Source organism: Elephas maximus, chromosome 1, assembly GCF_024166365.1.
Source record: "Elephas maximus indicus isolate mEleMax1 chromosome 1, mEleMax1 primary haplotype, whole genome shotgun sequence".
Taxonomy (NCBI): Eukaryota; Metazoa; Chordata; class Mammalia; order Proboscidea; family Elephantidae; genus Elephas; species Elephas maximus.
In genome coordinates this window covers 180,151,221-180,167,385 of record NC_064819.1, presented here as the reverse complement: position 1 = coordinate 180,167,385, position 16,165 = coordinate 180,151,221, and the positions used below count along the sequence as shown (strand labels likewise).

Sequence of the window (16,165 nt, the reverse complement as noted above, 5' to 3'; positions counted from 1 at the left end):
TTATCCATAATTTGTTATGATCCACATAGTCTAACGCTTCAGCATAGTCAGTAAAACATAGGTAGACATCTTTCTGATATTTTCTGCTTTCAGCCAGGATCCATCTGACATTAGCAATGATATTCCTTGTTCCTTGTCCTCTTCTGAATCCGACTTGAATTTCTGGCAGTTCACTGTCGATGTACTATTGTAACTGCTTTTGAATGATCTTCAGAAAAATTTTACTTGTGTGTGATATTAATGATATTGTTCGATAATTTCTGCATTCTCTTGGATCACCTTTCTTTGGAATGGGTACCAGTGTGGATGTCTTCCAGTCAGTTGGCCAGGTAGCTGTCTTTCAAATTTCTTGGCATAGAGGAGTGAGCACTTCCAGTGCTGCATCTGTTTGTTGAAAAATCCCAATTGGTATTCTGTCAATTCCTGGAGTCTTGTTTTTTGCTGATGCCTTCAGTGCAGCTTGAACCTCTTCCTTCAGTACCATTGGTTCTTAATCACATGCTGTCTCCTGAAAGGGTCCAACGTCAGTGACTGTGTATTCCTTCCATCTTTTTTTGATGTTTCCTGTGTCATTTAATATTTTCCCTGTAGAACCCTTCACTATTGCAATTAAAGGCTTGAATTTTTAGTTCTTTCAGCTTGAGAAATGCCAAGTGTGTTCTTCCTTTTTGGTTTTCTATCTCCAGGTCTTTGCACATGTCATTATAATACTTTACTTTGTCTTCTCCAGCTGCCCTGTAAAATATTCTGTTCAGCTCTTTTACTTCATCATTTCTTCCTTTCAATTTAGTTACTCTGGTATCCATTTTGATCTTTTCTTTCTTTCCTGTCTTTTTAATGACCTCTTGCTTTCTTCATGTGTGATGTCCTTGATGTCAGTTCACAACTTGTCTTCAGTTATTAGTGTTCAATGAGTCAAATCTATTCTTGAGATGGTCTCTAAATTCAGGTGGGATACTCAAGGTCATACTTTGGCTCTCGTAGACCTGTTCTAATTTTCTTCAACTTCAACTTGAACTTGCATATAAGCAATTAATGGTCTATTCTGCAATTGGCCCCTGTGTTGTGACTGATGATGTCAAGCTTTTCCATCACCTTTTTCCACAGATGTAGTTGATTTGATTCCTGTGTGTTCCATCCAGTGAGGTCCATGTGTATAGTCATCGTTTATGTTGTTGAAAAAAGGCATTTGCAATGAATAACTTGCTGGTCTTGCAAGGTTCTGTCATGTGATCTCCAGTGTCATTTCTGTCACCAAGGCCATATTTTCCAACTACTGATCCTCCTTCTTTGTTTGCAGCTTTTGCATTCCGATTGTCAGTAGTTAACAATGCATCTTGATTACGTGTTTGCCCAATTTCAGACTGCAGAAGTTGGTAAAAATCTTCAATTTCTTCATCTTCGGCCTTATATTAGTTCTTTTTTTTTATTATTAACTTTTATTGAGCTTCAAGTGAACGTTTACAAATCAAGTCAGTCTGTCACATATAAGTTAATATACATCTTATTCCTTACTCCCACTTGCTCTTCCCCTAATGAGTCAGCCCTTCCAGTCTCTCCTTTCATGAAAACTTTGCCAGCCTCCAACTCTCTCTATCCTCCCATCCCCCCTCCAGACAGGAGATTCCAACACACTCTCAAGTGTCCTCCTGATATAATTAGCTCACTCTTCATCAGCATCTCTCTTCTACCCACTGTCCAGTCCCTTTCATGTCTGATGAGTTGTCTTCAGGAATGGTTCCTGTCCTGTGCCAACAGAAGGTTTGGGGACCATGAACGCCGGGATTCCTCTAGTCACAGCCAGACCATTAAGTATGGTCTTTTTATAAGAATTTGGGGTCTGCATCCCACTGATCTCCTGCTCCCTCAGGGGTTCTCTATTGTGCTCCCTGTGGGGGCAGTCATCGATTGTGGCCGGGCACCAACTAGTTCTTCTGGTCTCAGGATGATGTAGGTCTCTGGTTCATGTGGCCCTTTCTGTCTCTTGGGCTCTTAGTTGTCGTGTGGCCTTGGTGTTCTTCATTCTCCTTTGCTCCAGGTGGGTTGAGACCAATTGATGCATCTTAGATGGCCGCTTGTTAGCATTTAAGACCCCAGATGCCACATTTCAAAGTGGGATGCAGAATGTTTTCATAATAGAATTATTTTGCCAATTGACTTGGAAGTCCCCTTAAACCATGGTTCCCAAACCCCCGCCCTTGCTTCGCTGACCTTTGAAGTATTCAGTTTATCCCGGAAACTTCTTTGCTTTTGGTCCAGTCCTGTCCAGTTGAGCTGACCTTCCATGTATTGACTGTTGTCCTTCCCTTCACCTAAAGCAGTTCTTATCTGCTAATTAATCAGTAAAAAACCCTCTCCCTCCCTTCCTCCCTCCCCCCCTCGTAACCACAAAAGTATGTGTTCTTCTCAGTTTATACTATTTCTCAAGATCTTATAATAGTGGTCTTATACAATATTTGTCCTTTTGCCTCTGACTGATTTCGCTCAGCATAAAATATTAGTTCTTATTAATGCCTAATTCCACTCTACAGAGCAGATCAAAATTTGGCATTTTGAGTTACTCTGTGATTTTTGGATTGTCTTAATTTTTTGAATATTGTATCAATGGAAAGATTCATTGTAGTTAGAACATACTTTAGAAAGTTAAATTCAGCGTAATTTGGAAATTGGCACATACCATCATAAATTATCTTTGTTTGCAAACATTTTACAGATACACAAATGATCGACTAGAAATTTATATCTGAGTGAAAGACAGAGTTAGTGAATGAGCATCTTTTGAAAGCAAGCTGCAAGCCTTTGATGATAACATTTTACCAGTTATGTATGCCTTCTGTTTATCTCTATTTTCAACTTAACTACAATGAAAATATATATTAGATAAAATAATTTCTTAAAATGACGCTCTGAGAGCACAATCTGTTTAATTTTCTATCACAGAAATATTAACTTTTTCTAGCTTTCAAATAATGAAAGAAAAAATGGGGGTGAAAAAAATCTTATAGAGGAGCAAACTTTTGGAATTTCCATTGCTTTATTTTCAAACAGAAGCTTGAAGAAACCCGAAAGTGTAACTGTAGAACACTTGCTAAAAATCTAGAACCTGTTGTCAGCAGACCATTATGACGGAGACCTACCACAGAACAAAGGAAAATGACAGATACTGACCTGTCCCTTGGAAAGACTCTAAAGGAGTCTTTAGGTATTGCATATATCAGTTAATTTGAATTTCATTCAGAAAAAAACTGAAAATCCATAACAAAGCAGTGGATCAACATTTAAGCCAGTACCTTTCATAGTCTCCAAAGACACTATTTCCATGGTATATTAATAGTTGATAAAACAAGAAAAGGGTTCTGTGTTCAAGTAATTTTAGTAAATATTGGATTAAATAGGTTTATTTTCAAGTGGAGTTTCACAGAACTCTGAATCTGAAGATATACTTGGGAATCTTCCACAAAGAAGTATGATGTTCACATTTCTCTAAATTATTGAACACAGAATACTTTTTCTCCACAAAGCATTTCAGAGGACACTGCTGACCTGGATTAACGCTAACTAAACAGCTATGGAAAGAAAACAAAAATGGGAAGAAAACGCTCAGCATGTCTCTAGCTGAAAGAGCTGAAGAAAAAATGCAAGCCTTGAGTTGCAATAGTAAAGTGTTCTATGGGCAAAAAGTTGAATGTCACAGGAAGCATCAAAAGATGAGAGAAGGAATACATAGAGTCACTATATCAAAAAGAATTAGTCGACATTCAGACATTTCAGGAGGTAGTATATGATCAAGAACCAGTGGCACTGAAGGAGAATGTACAAGCTGCACTGAAGGCACTGGCAAAAAACAAGACTCCAGAAATTGAGAGAATACCAATTGAGATGTTTCAACAAAAAAAAAATGCAAGGCTGGAAGTGCTCACTTCCTATGACAAGAAATTTGGAAAACAGCTACCTGGCTAACCAGCTGGAAGAGATCTATATACATGCCCATTCCAAAGAAAAGTGATTCAATAGAATGAGGAAGTTATTGAACAATATCATTAATGTCACACACAAGCAAAATTTTGCTGAAGATCACTCAAAAGTGGTTACAGCAGTACATCGACAGGGAACTGCCAGAAACTCAAGCCAGACTCAGAAGAGGACATGGAACAAAGGCTATGTCAGATGGATCTTGGCTGAAAGCAGAGAATACTAGAAAGATGTTTACCTGTGTTTTACTGACAATGCAAAGATATTGGACTTTGTGGATCATAGCAAACTATGAATAACATTGTGAAGATTAGAATTTCCAGAACACTTAATTGTGCTCATGAGGAACTTGGACATAGACCAAGAGGCAGTCATTTGAAGAGAACAAGGGGATACTACGTGGTTTAGAATCGAAAAAGGTGTACATCAGCGTGGTATTTTTTCACCTTATCCAATTTATATGCTGAGCAAATAATCCGAGAAATTGGATTATATGAAGGATATATAATAATTCATATTATATGAAGAAGAATGTAACATCAGGATTGGAGGAACACTCATTAACAACCTGCATTTTGCAGATGACACAGCCTTGCTTGCTGAAAGTGAAGAGGACTTGAAGCACGTACTGTACTGATGAAGATCAAAGACCACAGCCTTCAGTATGGATTACACTGCAACATAAAGAAAACACAAATCCTCACGACTGGACCAATAAGCAACATCATGATAAATGAAGGAAAGATCGAAGTTGTCCAGGATTTCATTTTACTTGTATCCACAATCAACATCTATGGAAGGAGCAGTCAAGAAGTCAAACAACACATTGCATTGGGCAAATCTGCTGCAAAAGACTTCTTTAAAGTGTTAAAAAAAAAGAGAAGATGTCACTTTAAGGACTAGGGTGCGCCTGACCCAAGCCAGGTGTTTTCAATCACCTTATATGCATGTGAAAGGTGGACAAGGAATAAGGAAGACTGAAGAAGAAATGACTCATTTAAACTATGGTGTTGGCAAAGAATATTGAATATATGATGGACTGCCAGAATAAATAAGAAATCTGCCTTGGAAGAAGTATAGCCAGGATACTACTTAGAAGCAAGGATGGTGAGACTTCATCTCACTTACTTTGGACATGTTGTCAGGAGTACTAGTCCCTGGAGAAGGACATCATGCTTGGTAAAGTAGAGGGTCAGCAAAAATGAGGAAGACCCTCAACGAGATAGTTTGACACAGTGGCTGCAACAATGGGCTCAAACATAGCAATGATTGTCAGGACGGGCAGTGTTTCTCTGTGTCCCTCTGAGTCAAAACTGGCACACTGGAAAGGACTCAATGGCACCTAAGAACAACAACAAAGAGTTAGGGAGGTCCAGCCAATGGGAATAAACTGTAGGAAGACACCCTAGGGCTAAATAAATGACCAGGAAGTGGTACGTGGGATTCAATGTTGTCCAGCAGATAATTCAAGAATATAAAGTCACAATACTCTCTTCTGTGCTGAGTAGTAGAATCGTTCTTTTGTAAAAACACTTTATTTCTGTAAGAGTGATAAATGCTTACCATAGAAAATAATTTTTTCATGTGTATTTGTACAGTAATGCATCACTTATCGTCCAGTGATATGTTCTGTGAACTAGGACGTTAAGTGATATGGATGTTGTGCCAATGTGCCTAAATCATGAGCAATAGCATTCACTGATTTTCCTCCTTTATGTTGTTTAATAATCTTTTGTTTTACTTCCAAATGTGTACTTCTACTTTGCCTCTTGCTGCTGGTATCACTGGCACTGGTTTTGCTGTGTTTGGGAGCATAACACATTTCACGGTAATATTTTCAAAAGAAAATTAAACATTGAGATAGTGCTGCAACACTCAAGAGACATAAGATAAATGAGATGGGTTGTTGCTGCCTACAGGTCAAAGCACACACTGTTATACAGTAAACTTTTTATCTGTAACTGAAGGAAGTTCACATTAAAATAATGATAGGAAGTACAGTACATACATAAGCTAATATAGGCATTAGTTATGAGCAGGACAGATGTATTACAGATTACATATATACTGTATCATTATACAGAGCCCTGGTGGTGCCGTGGTTAAGAGCTTGCCTGCTAGCCAAAACGTCAGTAGTTCTAATCCACCAGCCACTCCTTGCAAACCTTACGGGGCAGTTCCACTCTGTCCTGTAGGGTCGCTATGAATCGGAATAGACTTGACAGAAGCAGATTTTTTGTTTGTTTGTTTTTGTACCATTATACCCCTGGCAGGGCAGTTTCTTTGTATACAAGAGACATGAGATACACGTGTTGCATGTGGGAACCTATTGCGTTTGCTACGTCTAGTTAAGTCCACTACGTTCCGTTCTGGAATAGGGATTTCTGAACTCTGTTATGACTTTATGGGACCACGGACATACATGCAGTTGAATGTTGCCTAAACAGACCTTATGCAGTGCATAACTGTTCTGTGGTAAAAAAAAAAAAAAAAAAAATTCTGGAAATATACAAAGAAAACAGTAAAAATCATCTTTGGTCTTATCATAGGTAATCAGAAAATATCATTTCAAGCACCTACTATACATTATATATTTATGTGTTCTTTTTTTTTTTTAATAGGATCGCATTCTACACATGGTGTTCTTTAACCTGATTTTTGTTGTTGTTTTTAAATAAGTTGTTCTAAAATATTTTTCATGTCAGTTTAGAGGAGGCTGAGCTTCTGTAAAACTGATGGAAAAAACTGGAGATGGAGGGTGGTGATGGTTGCACAACATGAAGAGCGTAATTAGACATCACTGAACTGTACACATTAAAAATGTTGAAAACCCTCTGACACCACCACCAGACCCTGCTTTGCTGCACCGAATCTGAGGTGCAATGCAGCAATTCTGCAGTGTACTCTCATGTTATCCCCAATTTCAAGATAGCCAGGAGGCCTAAAGAAGCCAGTGGGGAGAGGAGTGGAGAAAACCATGGCCGCCTAGCTTGTCCGAAGGACTGCCTCGTCACAAATACTTAAATGCCGATGGAATGAATACAGGACATGAAAGAGAAAGAAGGTATCTAGCTCACTGACACAAATAATGCGCTTGGGAAGGGGAGTCAGTCTGGAGTTGTTGGGTGCTGTCAGGTCATTTTCCAACTCATAGCAACCCCACGTGACTGTAGAACTGCCCCATAGAATTTTCTGTGGTTGTAATCTTTCTGGGAGGAGATCTCCCACAGACCTGCTGGGTGGGTCTGAACCTCCAGTTTTTAGGTTAGCAGTTGAGCGCTTAACTGTTGTGCCACCAGGGCTCCTTCTGTTTGGAGTAAAATTGATGAATTTAGTAGTGAAGTTTAGTGCCGGGCTAGATTCTTTCTCCTTTTTCTCCTCAATTTTCTTGTATTCAATCCATCGGCACTTGTTTCTTCCTTCATAAGTGTCTTTTGAATATGCTCATTTTAAATCACATTTCAACAGTGAGCTTCTAAATATTAGGTATTTAAAAAGCTTTACAATTTAGTCTTTACAATAATTAAGTACGCTAATTTCACACTTGTTTTATAAGTAGAGAAACGTAGGTTTAGAGCAGTTTGGCACCTTGCGTGGGGTCACACAACTGAGAAGTGACTGAGCTGAGATTTAAACCCAGCTCTTTCTGACTGTGAAGCCTGTGCTTTCCCGGTAACAAATGGTTGTTTTCGTCCAGGTCTTCAGTAATGACTGTCCCCATTTCCCCTATGGGTGACTGCAACAGCCTCTTACTCTGTCTGCCTATTCTCCAGCCTCTCTGTGCTCCAATCCACCCTGCTCCACTGTATCCGTGCTGCGAGGCTTGTTCTTGTTGTCGTTAGTTGCTTAATCTCCCTTAAACACGTATGTCCTAAAGATCAAGGCCCCATAAAAGCTTTTGCCTGAATTTGGCAGCAGCAGAAGCCATGAGTTTCCACTGGCTTCACAGAACTTGGCCTGTGGGAAAAATTCTTCTGCTCCCATTAAGATTTTCAAGGAAAAAGGAAAAATAGGCGGGGTGTGGGGGGAGAAGGGGGAATATAAATTATCAGAAGAGGACGAAAGTTAAAATTTTCAAGAGTACTTGAATGTGAGAACTCGAATCGGGTGGGATAAGAAAGGGAACGGGGAGAAGATGGGAAGAGCCAAGGCCCGGATGTTAACTCCGTCCCCCTCTGTTCCCTCACACTCATCAAGGAGAGCGGGTCCCTCGGTGCTGCACAGGAGAACAGGACTGGGAAATCTACCAACAGCCCACGATGGAAACTGGAAAGGAAACTGATGTTTTGATTAAGCGAATATTTGAGATTATTTCATTCCAAGGAAAAATATCCCAATTAAAGTGCCAAGCATTCAATATTCACAAACAGAAAACAGATGCGACATGTGTTCAGTTTGAAACCAACTTGGAAATAACTCTCCTGAAAGTGAGTGTGGACATATTTAAACAATATAATTCATAACAGAGTGTAGAGAGGTTTCTACGAGGAGACAAAGGGGTACTGTACACACGTTTAGCTATCCCTAGGGCACGTGCACGTACCAAACACAATAAATACAAGTCCGCTATTTAGCTCTGCGATTTCCGCATGCTTTGTAAGTGACTGCATTGCTGATCACGTAAGACACTAAAATCTTCTTTGAAATACAGAGAGGTAATGTTTTTAGAATCGAATTATAAAAATAGTTAACCAGTGAAATTTTTTTTTTAACTCCACAAGTTCAATGCTTTCCTGAAAAAATTTTCTGTTTACTGATTTGCAAAGAAACCTTCAACAAAGTTTTCTTGCCCTTTGATCCTCTTAGAAGAATGAAGCTTATCACACTTCGGAAAATAAAATTCTCTGACAATTTTTCAATTCCTTTTGTATAAGCATAGGAGTGTTTTTGGAGTGAAAATGTAGGATGGCAGTTTAAAAATAGCTTGATATCAGGATGATTAAATTCTAGACAATGTTTTATCCAAATGGGTCAAAAAGTTTTAACAAGCCCATAAAGTGTTTCCATATGTTTCTAACCAGAGTAATGATGGTGGATACCAAATTGTGATATTTTATAGTTAATACCATCATCAACATTCTATATATATTTTGTTGTTCTTTGTTTCAACAAGGAAAATTTCTCACATTTTGAATGTGTTGTTTTAACAATTTTTACATTAAAAAAATTTACATAGAATCTATTCAAAGCATATAATAAGCACTTACATGTACAAAACATTAAACTACATGTGGTTATAAACTTTATATTTGAATTAAACTTTTTATATTGGTTCATTTATGTGTTAATTTTATTGACTGACTTTTAGAAGCAAAGTTTCAATCTGATTTTCTCTATTCTAGCTTCTCACTAAACTACTGTGCAATTGAGTGAGTTTAATATAGTATATTATGCATCCAATAAAAATTAAAATTAGGAGTCTGGGTGGCACAAACAGTTAAGAACTCTACTACTAGCCAAAATGTTGGTGGTGTGAAGCCACCCAGAGGCCCCTCGGATGACAGGCCTACCAATCTGCTCCAGAAAGGTCACAGCCTTGAAAACTCTATGTAACAGTTCTATTCTGCACACATGAGGTCACCATGAGTCGAAATCAACTCTGTGGCAACTAACAACAATTTAAAAACGTAGTATATGATTATTAAGGAAAATTAGAAATATATAGATATAGTTTATGGTCTAAGACAGCTGCAATGTGAAAATATATGTGGACGTCTAAGGTGTTGTAGGAGCCCTGGAGGCACAGTGGTTAAGCTTTTGGCTGCTATCCAAAACGTCAGCAGTTTGAATCCATCAGCAGCTCCTTGAAAACCCCATGGGGCAGTTATACTCTGTCCTATGGGGCTGCTATGAATCGGGATCGACTCAATGGCGATGAGTTAGTTGAAGGTGTTGTAATAGATTGCATACTCATGTATGTTTTTACAAAAAGGCATAATATTTTACATGTTTTGACCTGCTTTTATTTGTTTATATGGAGCGCTGGTGATACAGTGGTTAAAGTGCTCAGCTGCTAACCAAAAAGTTGGCGGTTCAAACCCACCAGCCACTCCAGAGGAGAAAGATGTGGAGATCTGCTTCCATAAAGATTACAGCATTGACAACCCCGTGGGGCAGTTCTACTCTGTCCTGCAGGGCCATTATGAGTCGGAATCAACGGCAGTGGGTTTGGGTTATTCATAAATTTTTCCCAAGGATATCTTTCCATATTAATAAATACAGAGCTACATCATAATTTTAAGGGCCCCATAGTATGCCATTTTATGGATTACCGTAATTTACTAAATTTTATTGACTGTCATTTAGGTTTTCATCTTTCATGATTATCTTGATCTTTTTCATTAAAAATAGATGCAATTTCTTCCTAAAATGCTTTGAGATTTGGGGTTGAAATGGTAAGATACATGTGGAGATTATTATAGCTTGAATTTACTGTAATAGTTCTGCCAACTTCACATAGATGGCTTTAACAAAGTGTAAAGATGATAATGTATTTGGCCTTCATGTAAATAAAGGTCAGTGAATTGAAATAAAGATGATAACAGCAGAGCTGATGTTTTATATTAGTAAACATTAATTCCATCAATATTTATTGAGCACCTACAAAATACATGACAGTGTGCTGCCCACCGCGGAGATGAGGTGGGTGCAAACATGGCTGCAGATATATACTGCCTAGCAGGTGGAACCAGGTCGGGGTGTGCACCGGTGATTCTAAAAACGTGCACGCCACCTTATAGCCACAAGTTTGCATAGGCGATGATGAAAGAAGTTCAAGGTAAATGCTCAAATAAAATGTGTTTACTTTCCAGGTTTATCTAATTGAAAAACTATACTTTTCTTAAGAAAGAGCCTTGGTGGTGCAACAGCTAAATGCTCAGTTCCTACCTGAAAGGTTGGTGGTTTGAACTCACCCAGTGGCTGTCTGGGAGAAAGGCCAGGAGGGCTGCTTCCATGAAGATTACACCCTAGAAAATACCCTATGGGGCAGTTCTGCTCTGTCACGTGGGATTGCTATGAGTGGGCATTGACTCCGTAGCACTGAACAATGACACCTTTCTTAAGAGCAAAGAAAACTAAAAATCTCACTTTCCTAACAACGGGATGTATTTAACAACTCTGAATATCCTTCCAAAGAGCCTCCCAAATAAGTTTTCTCTGAGAAGCTCTTAAGGTAGTTACTTTCTCCCTTGAGCTTTGGCGAGCCATCTGTCAATTGCAAGTCTGGTTTCTTTCCTGCCTTCTGCCACCCCATCTCAGTCGGCCTGGCAAAGACAGGAAGTCAACCCCAATCACACAAGGCCACCTCTACCGCCCGACCCCATGAAGGCTGGCTGCACCACAGTGCCAATTGTCTGCAAAGATGGAACCCCACGTTGGTGGTGACTCGGTGCCATAGAATCGTTACTCTTGGAGAAAGTGGTGGAAATGTTCTTGTATAATTTGTCCTCCAGAATGCAAGGCCATTCATTGTGTCAAGTAATGTACTAAACAGAAGGTATTTTTCTCTGCAAAACTGGAAACCTCATGGGAGGAAATAATATTTTTAACTGAACACACTGTTTGAATTCAGATTAGTGAGATCCACACATTGTACAAACTCCATGCCAAGCCACTTTCTTCACTTTCATCAGTAAATTTAAAAGGCACAGATTAGCAGAGCTATATCGAATATTTTGTTGACTGCTTTTAGCAATGCTATGCATTTTCAATATTAGGTTTCTAGAAACAAGTACTCATGCTGTCAGATAATGTAAATGACAAGTATATTCATCACATAGTTATCTCCAGATACACACACAGCCAAAGGCCTGAGATGCAGAAGAGTGAGGCGGGAAACCGACAAATACACGTATTTTCAGTCAAGATGACTGAGGTGTGGGCCAAGGAGGAGGATCAGATTTTATATTGAAAGAGTTGTTAACAGACTAAGTATAGAAGTAGAAGGTAAGGCTAAACCAAAAAAAAAAAAAAAAAAAAAAAAAAACCTGTTGCCATCGAGCCAATTCCGACTCATAGCAAAGGAAAGAAAGCCTAGCATAATAATAATAGTAACAAATGATAGTAATAACAGCAACAATATCGACAAGTAGGGCTTTCTGAAAGCTTCATATTGCCTGGCATCATGCTAAGCCCATTATATACATTACCTTATTTCTTTTCCATAACAAAATTATGGAGGAAAATACTACTATTATTATTTCGATTTTTCAGATGAGAAAATTGAGGTACACAGAAATTAAGTGACTTGCCCATCACCTCACAGGTAGAATGTGACAGAGTTAGGATTTGTACCAGAGCCTTTACTCTTAATTTCAATGTATTACCTATAGACATTTTTTTTCTTTGCTCTTTTCTGTACTGTCCAATTTATCACTTTTATAAGATAATAACGATAAACACCACTTATTTAAGGGTGTGGGAAGAAAGCTGTTCAAGGCTTTTAGTTTGAAAAGAATCACCATTGCCAGCATCTAAGACCCAGGTCTGCCAGCGAAATTTATTATACGCATTAAAGCTGTCACCATATTTCCATGTTTGTCATCATCGTTGTTAGGTGCCGTCCAGTCGGTTCTGACTCATAGTGACCCTATGTACTACAGAATGAAACACCGCCTGGTCCTGTGCCAAGCTCACAATCATTGTTATGCTTGAACCCACTGTTGCAGTCTGTCAATCTATCACACTAAGGGTCTTCCTCTTCTTCACTGACCCTGTACTTTACCAAGGTTTACCAACTTTCCATGTTAAGAATTTTTAAGGAATTGCTTTGGGACTTTGCATGGAGCTTCCTATTGAAAAAAATGTATTGCACCCTCTAGGAATGAAGTGCACTCTCTACAGTGTAGGCCCCTGGTTTGTGCTAGGTGCAGTGCTCACCACATATAAGCAGAGTGCCCTCTACACTAGCCATACACCCTACATAGGTAATCCTCTACCCTTCCTCCTACACCCATTCTAAAAGCTTTCGTCTTGTCTCATCTCCTCGTGACTCTAGAAGTGTCACTGGTACTGGTTGTGGCATTGTATACCTGTGCATTGCCCTCCTGGATAATGGTACCACCTTCAGTCCTCAGATGACAGATACGGTGAACCAGGCAGCCAGGAGCTGGAGGCAGAGGATATAAGACAAGTTGCTACTCTTTTACCTGCTCTTTTGGGTCAGCGGGAGCTGCTTTCTTGGGAGTAGAGCCAGATGTCAACCAACCAGCCACATGGGGGTGTGCCTTCTGTTACAGCTTTAATAAAACTTCTGGGTAACGAAGAGCTTCAACATTTCTTATTGATGCCATGTCCACGCTTATCTACATCCACACTGGCTCTTGCACGTTGGGAATCTAACAGAGCATTTGGTCTAAGCACTGCATGGCACAGTCATTACTCATCTTGGGCTCCTCATTTGGCCACTGAGGTCTGCCATACCTTGTGTTTTCATTGACTGTGGAGGGTTCTTTCAAAATACAGTGTGATTTGTCCTGTGAATCTGGGCAGCAGTCAACCACAAGTAGAAATTCTATATAATAACCCAAAGTTTTAAACAGTAATTGACCCTTTGCCTCCTGAAGCCCACAGCCTGGACAGGTAGATGGACTTGGCTGCCTCACATCAGAATGGATACACTGAATGAAAATGGAAATTCTAAAGCCAGGGTGACTGGCTCCTGGCCTGGATCTGTGTGTGTGTCTAGAGTGAAATGCAGGGCCTTTGGATTTCAACATGCCCTAAGAAACCCTCTACTCTGAAGAAACAAAAATCCAATGGTTCCTCTCTCTCTCATCAAATAATTCCTCAATAAAACGTGCATATTATTTTTCTCTCTGTTTCTAATATACACCATTGTCCTAAATATAGGGCTTTATTTTTCTTTTTAGTTAATATTTTGAATATAGTACATAATACTTCCACATGGTCCAAAAATAAAAAATATAGAAATATATTAAGTTTCTTTCCTGCTCCAGCCTCCCAATTAACTTCCCACCATGGATAACCATCATTTTCAGTTCCTTGTATTGTTGCAAGTTTTTTAATGCAAAAATGAATACTTATATTTAAAGCCAGCCCACTGCCTATTGCTATAAATAAAGTTTTATTGGAATACAGCCATGCTAATTCTTTTACATAATGTCGCTGGCTGCAATTAATGTCTAGTCCTTTGCAGAAAAATTTGCTGACTCCTGCTTTAGAAGAAGTGACCTGCCAGACTCTTCAGAAGGTAGAAAACTCTTCTCTCCACCAAACTTCTTAACTGAGAACCCATACTTAACTGCTTCTCATCAAAATTCTTGTATAAATTTTTTTTTAATTACATTTAAAAGCTTAAGGTCAGAATTGTGGACATAATTTGCTAGTTTTATAAATAGAATCACACCTTGGCTAGTTTTTTTTTTTTTTTTTGCCCAGTGGTATGCTTGTAGAGTTCATTCATGTTGTGGTATGTATCCGTAATTTGTTAATTTCATTGTTTTGTAGTATTCCATTGTTAAATACTCCACAATTTGTTTATCTGTACTACTGTTACATAAATTATAGATAATATGACTAAGCACATTCTTGTATGTGTATTTTGGTATACATAAATGTGTGTCTTTAGGATATATCTTTAGGAGTGGAATTGCTAGCCGTAAGTTATGTATGTACTCAACTACACAAAATAAATATCACAGTTTTTCAAGGAGTTGTCCTGTTTTTTGTTCTCACTAGGATGATATGAGAATGTCCGTTTGTCTGCCTCCTCACTAGCAATAGGTATTTCTAAACTTTTTACTTTGTGTAATTAAGACCATATAGAATTGGCACAGAAATTTAAAAATTAAAACAATGGAACAGAATAGATTTATGATGACAGTGTACTGCATAGCAAGCTGGAGAAAAGGGTGAACTTTTCAGTAAATGATGCTGAAATGATTGGATATCCTTATGGGGAAAAAAATGCAATCAGACCCCAATCTTACATCATGCACAAAAATCAATTTCAGGTGGATTAACGACTTAAACAGGAAAAGCAAAGCCATAAACTTTTTAGAAATGAATACAAAAGAATATTTTTACATCTTGAAAAAAGCGAAGGAAATGATTAACAAATTTTACTCTTTTTAAAATATCAAACTTCTTCTTCTAGCCAAGATGGTGTCACCAGATTTATCCCCCTCCTAAAACAACTAAACGACTGGGTAAATCATATAAAACTATAGTTTTTAGTTACTGGACATCAGACAGTGCAAGACAGTGATCCATGGGAGAAATGAGACATACTCAGTGGTTTCCCAGAGTTCAGGAGATGGATCTGGGAGTCTGGGGAGGTCAAGATGGCTAGAGTTCACAGGAAGGAGTACTGCAGAGGAAAACACAGCACAGAGAAAGAGCTTTAGAGATCTGCTGAGGGCTCCCTCAAGTTTTCAACTGATGAATATATAAAAAGTATAAAAATCTTCTTAGTTGTCAGAGAATTGCAAATTTACAACCATACCATTAAACACTTCACACATTGGCCAAAAATTTTTAAGGTATATATTTTATCATGTTTTCTCAGATTTGTAAAAATAGAGGAAAAGCATTATTTCTTAATGCTACCTTTCTATTCAATAAAGATAGACTCTCATCCCCCGGCCCCATCCTGATTTAGGAATAACATTGTACACCTACTCTTCTCTTACTGACCATTTCATCATCTGACATTTTGCATTTGCGATAATAGTAAAAAATCTGCTATCCAACTATTTTGCACATTAAGGACATTGGCAGTAACAAAGGCAGAGGTGTGAGGCAAGAGTAATGCTGGCAGTGAAGGTTGTGTGTCAGCTTGGCTGGGCCATGATTCTCAGTGGTTCAGCAGTTAAGTAATGATATAATTTGGCAGTTATATAATGATGTAATTTGGCAGTTATGTAATGATGTAATTTGGTGGTCTGATGTGGTCATCTTCCGTTTTCGCATAATGCTGATTTTCGCATAACGACCTGGTCTTTGGAGCCTAACCATGTTGGTGAGGAATGGGTTACTGAAATGCTTGAGGTAGTTTATCTAAAAATGCTTACAGATTGATTTCCTTATTAGTGAGCTGTCAACTGCCTTAAATTAGAAATGATAATTTATAACATTGGATAAAATATAATTTGTCTTGGTTATCTAGTGCTACTGTAACAGAAACACAAGTGGATGGCTTGAGCAAACACAAGTTTATTCTCTCACAGTT

The 16,165-nt window shown here is 38.5% G+C and overlaps 1 protein-coding gene across 1 annotated transcript in view; it reads left to right on the top strand.

Moving 5' to 3' along the window:
* Nucleotides 1-8,651, top strand: part of HDAC2 (histone deacetylase 2) — a 64,375-nt gene extending 55,724 nt beyond the window's left edge. The window contains exon 17 of the transcript XR_007519047.1: nt 8,170-8,651. The gene's annotated coding sequence lies outside the window, so the exon portion shown is untranslated. The remainder of the gene's footprint in view (nt 1-8,169) is intronic.
* Nucleotides 8,652-16,165: the final 7,514 nt, after the last annotated feature.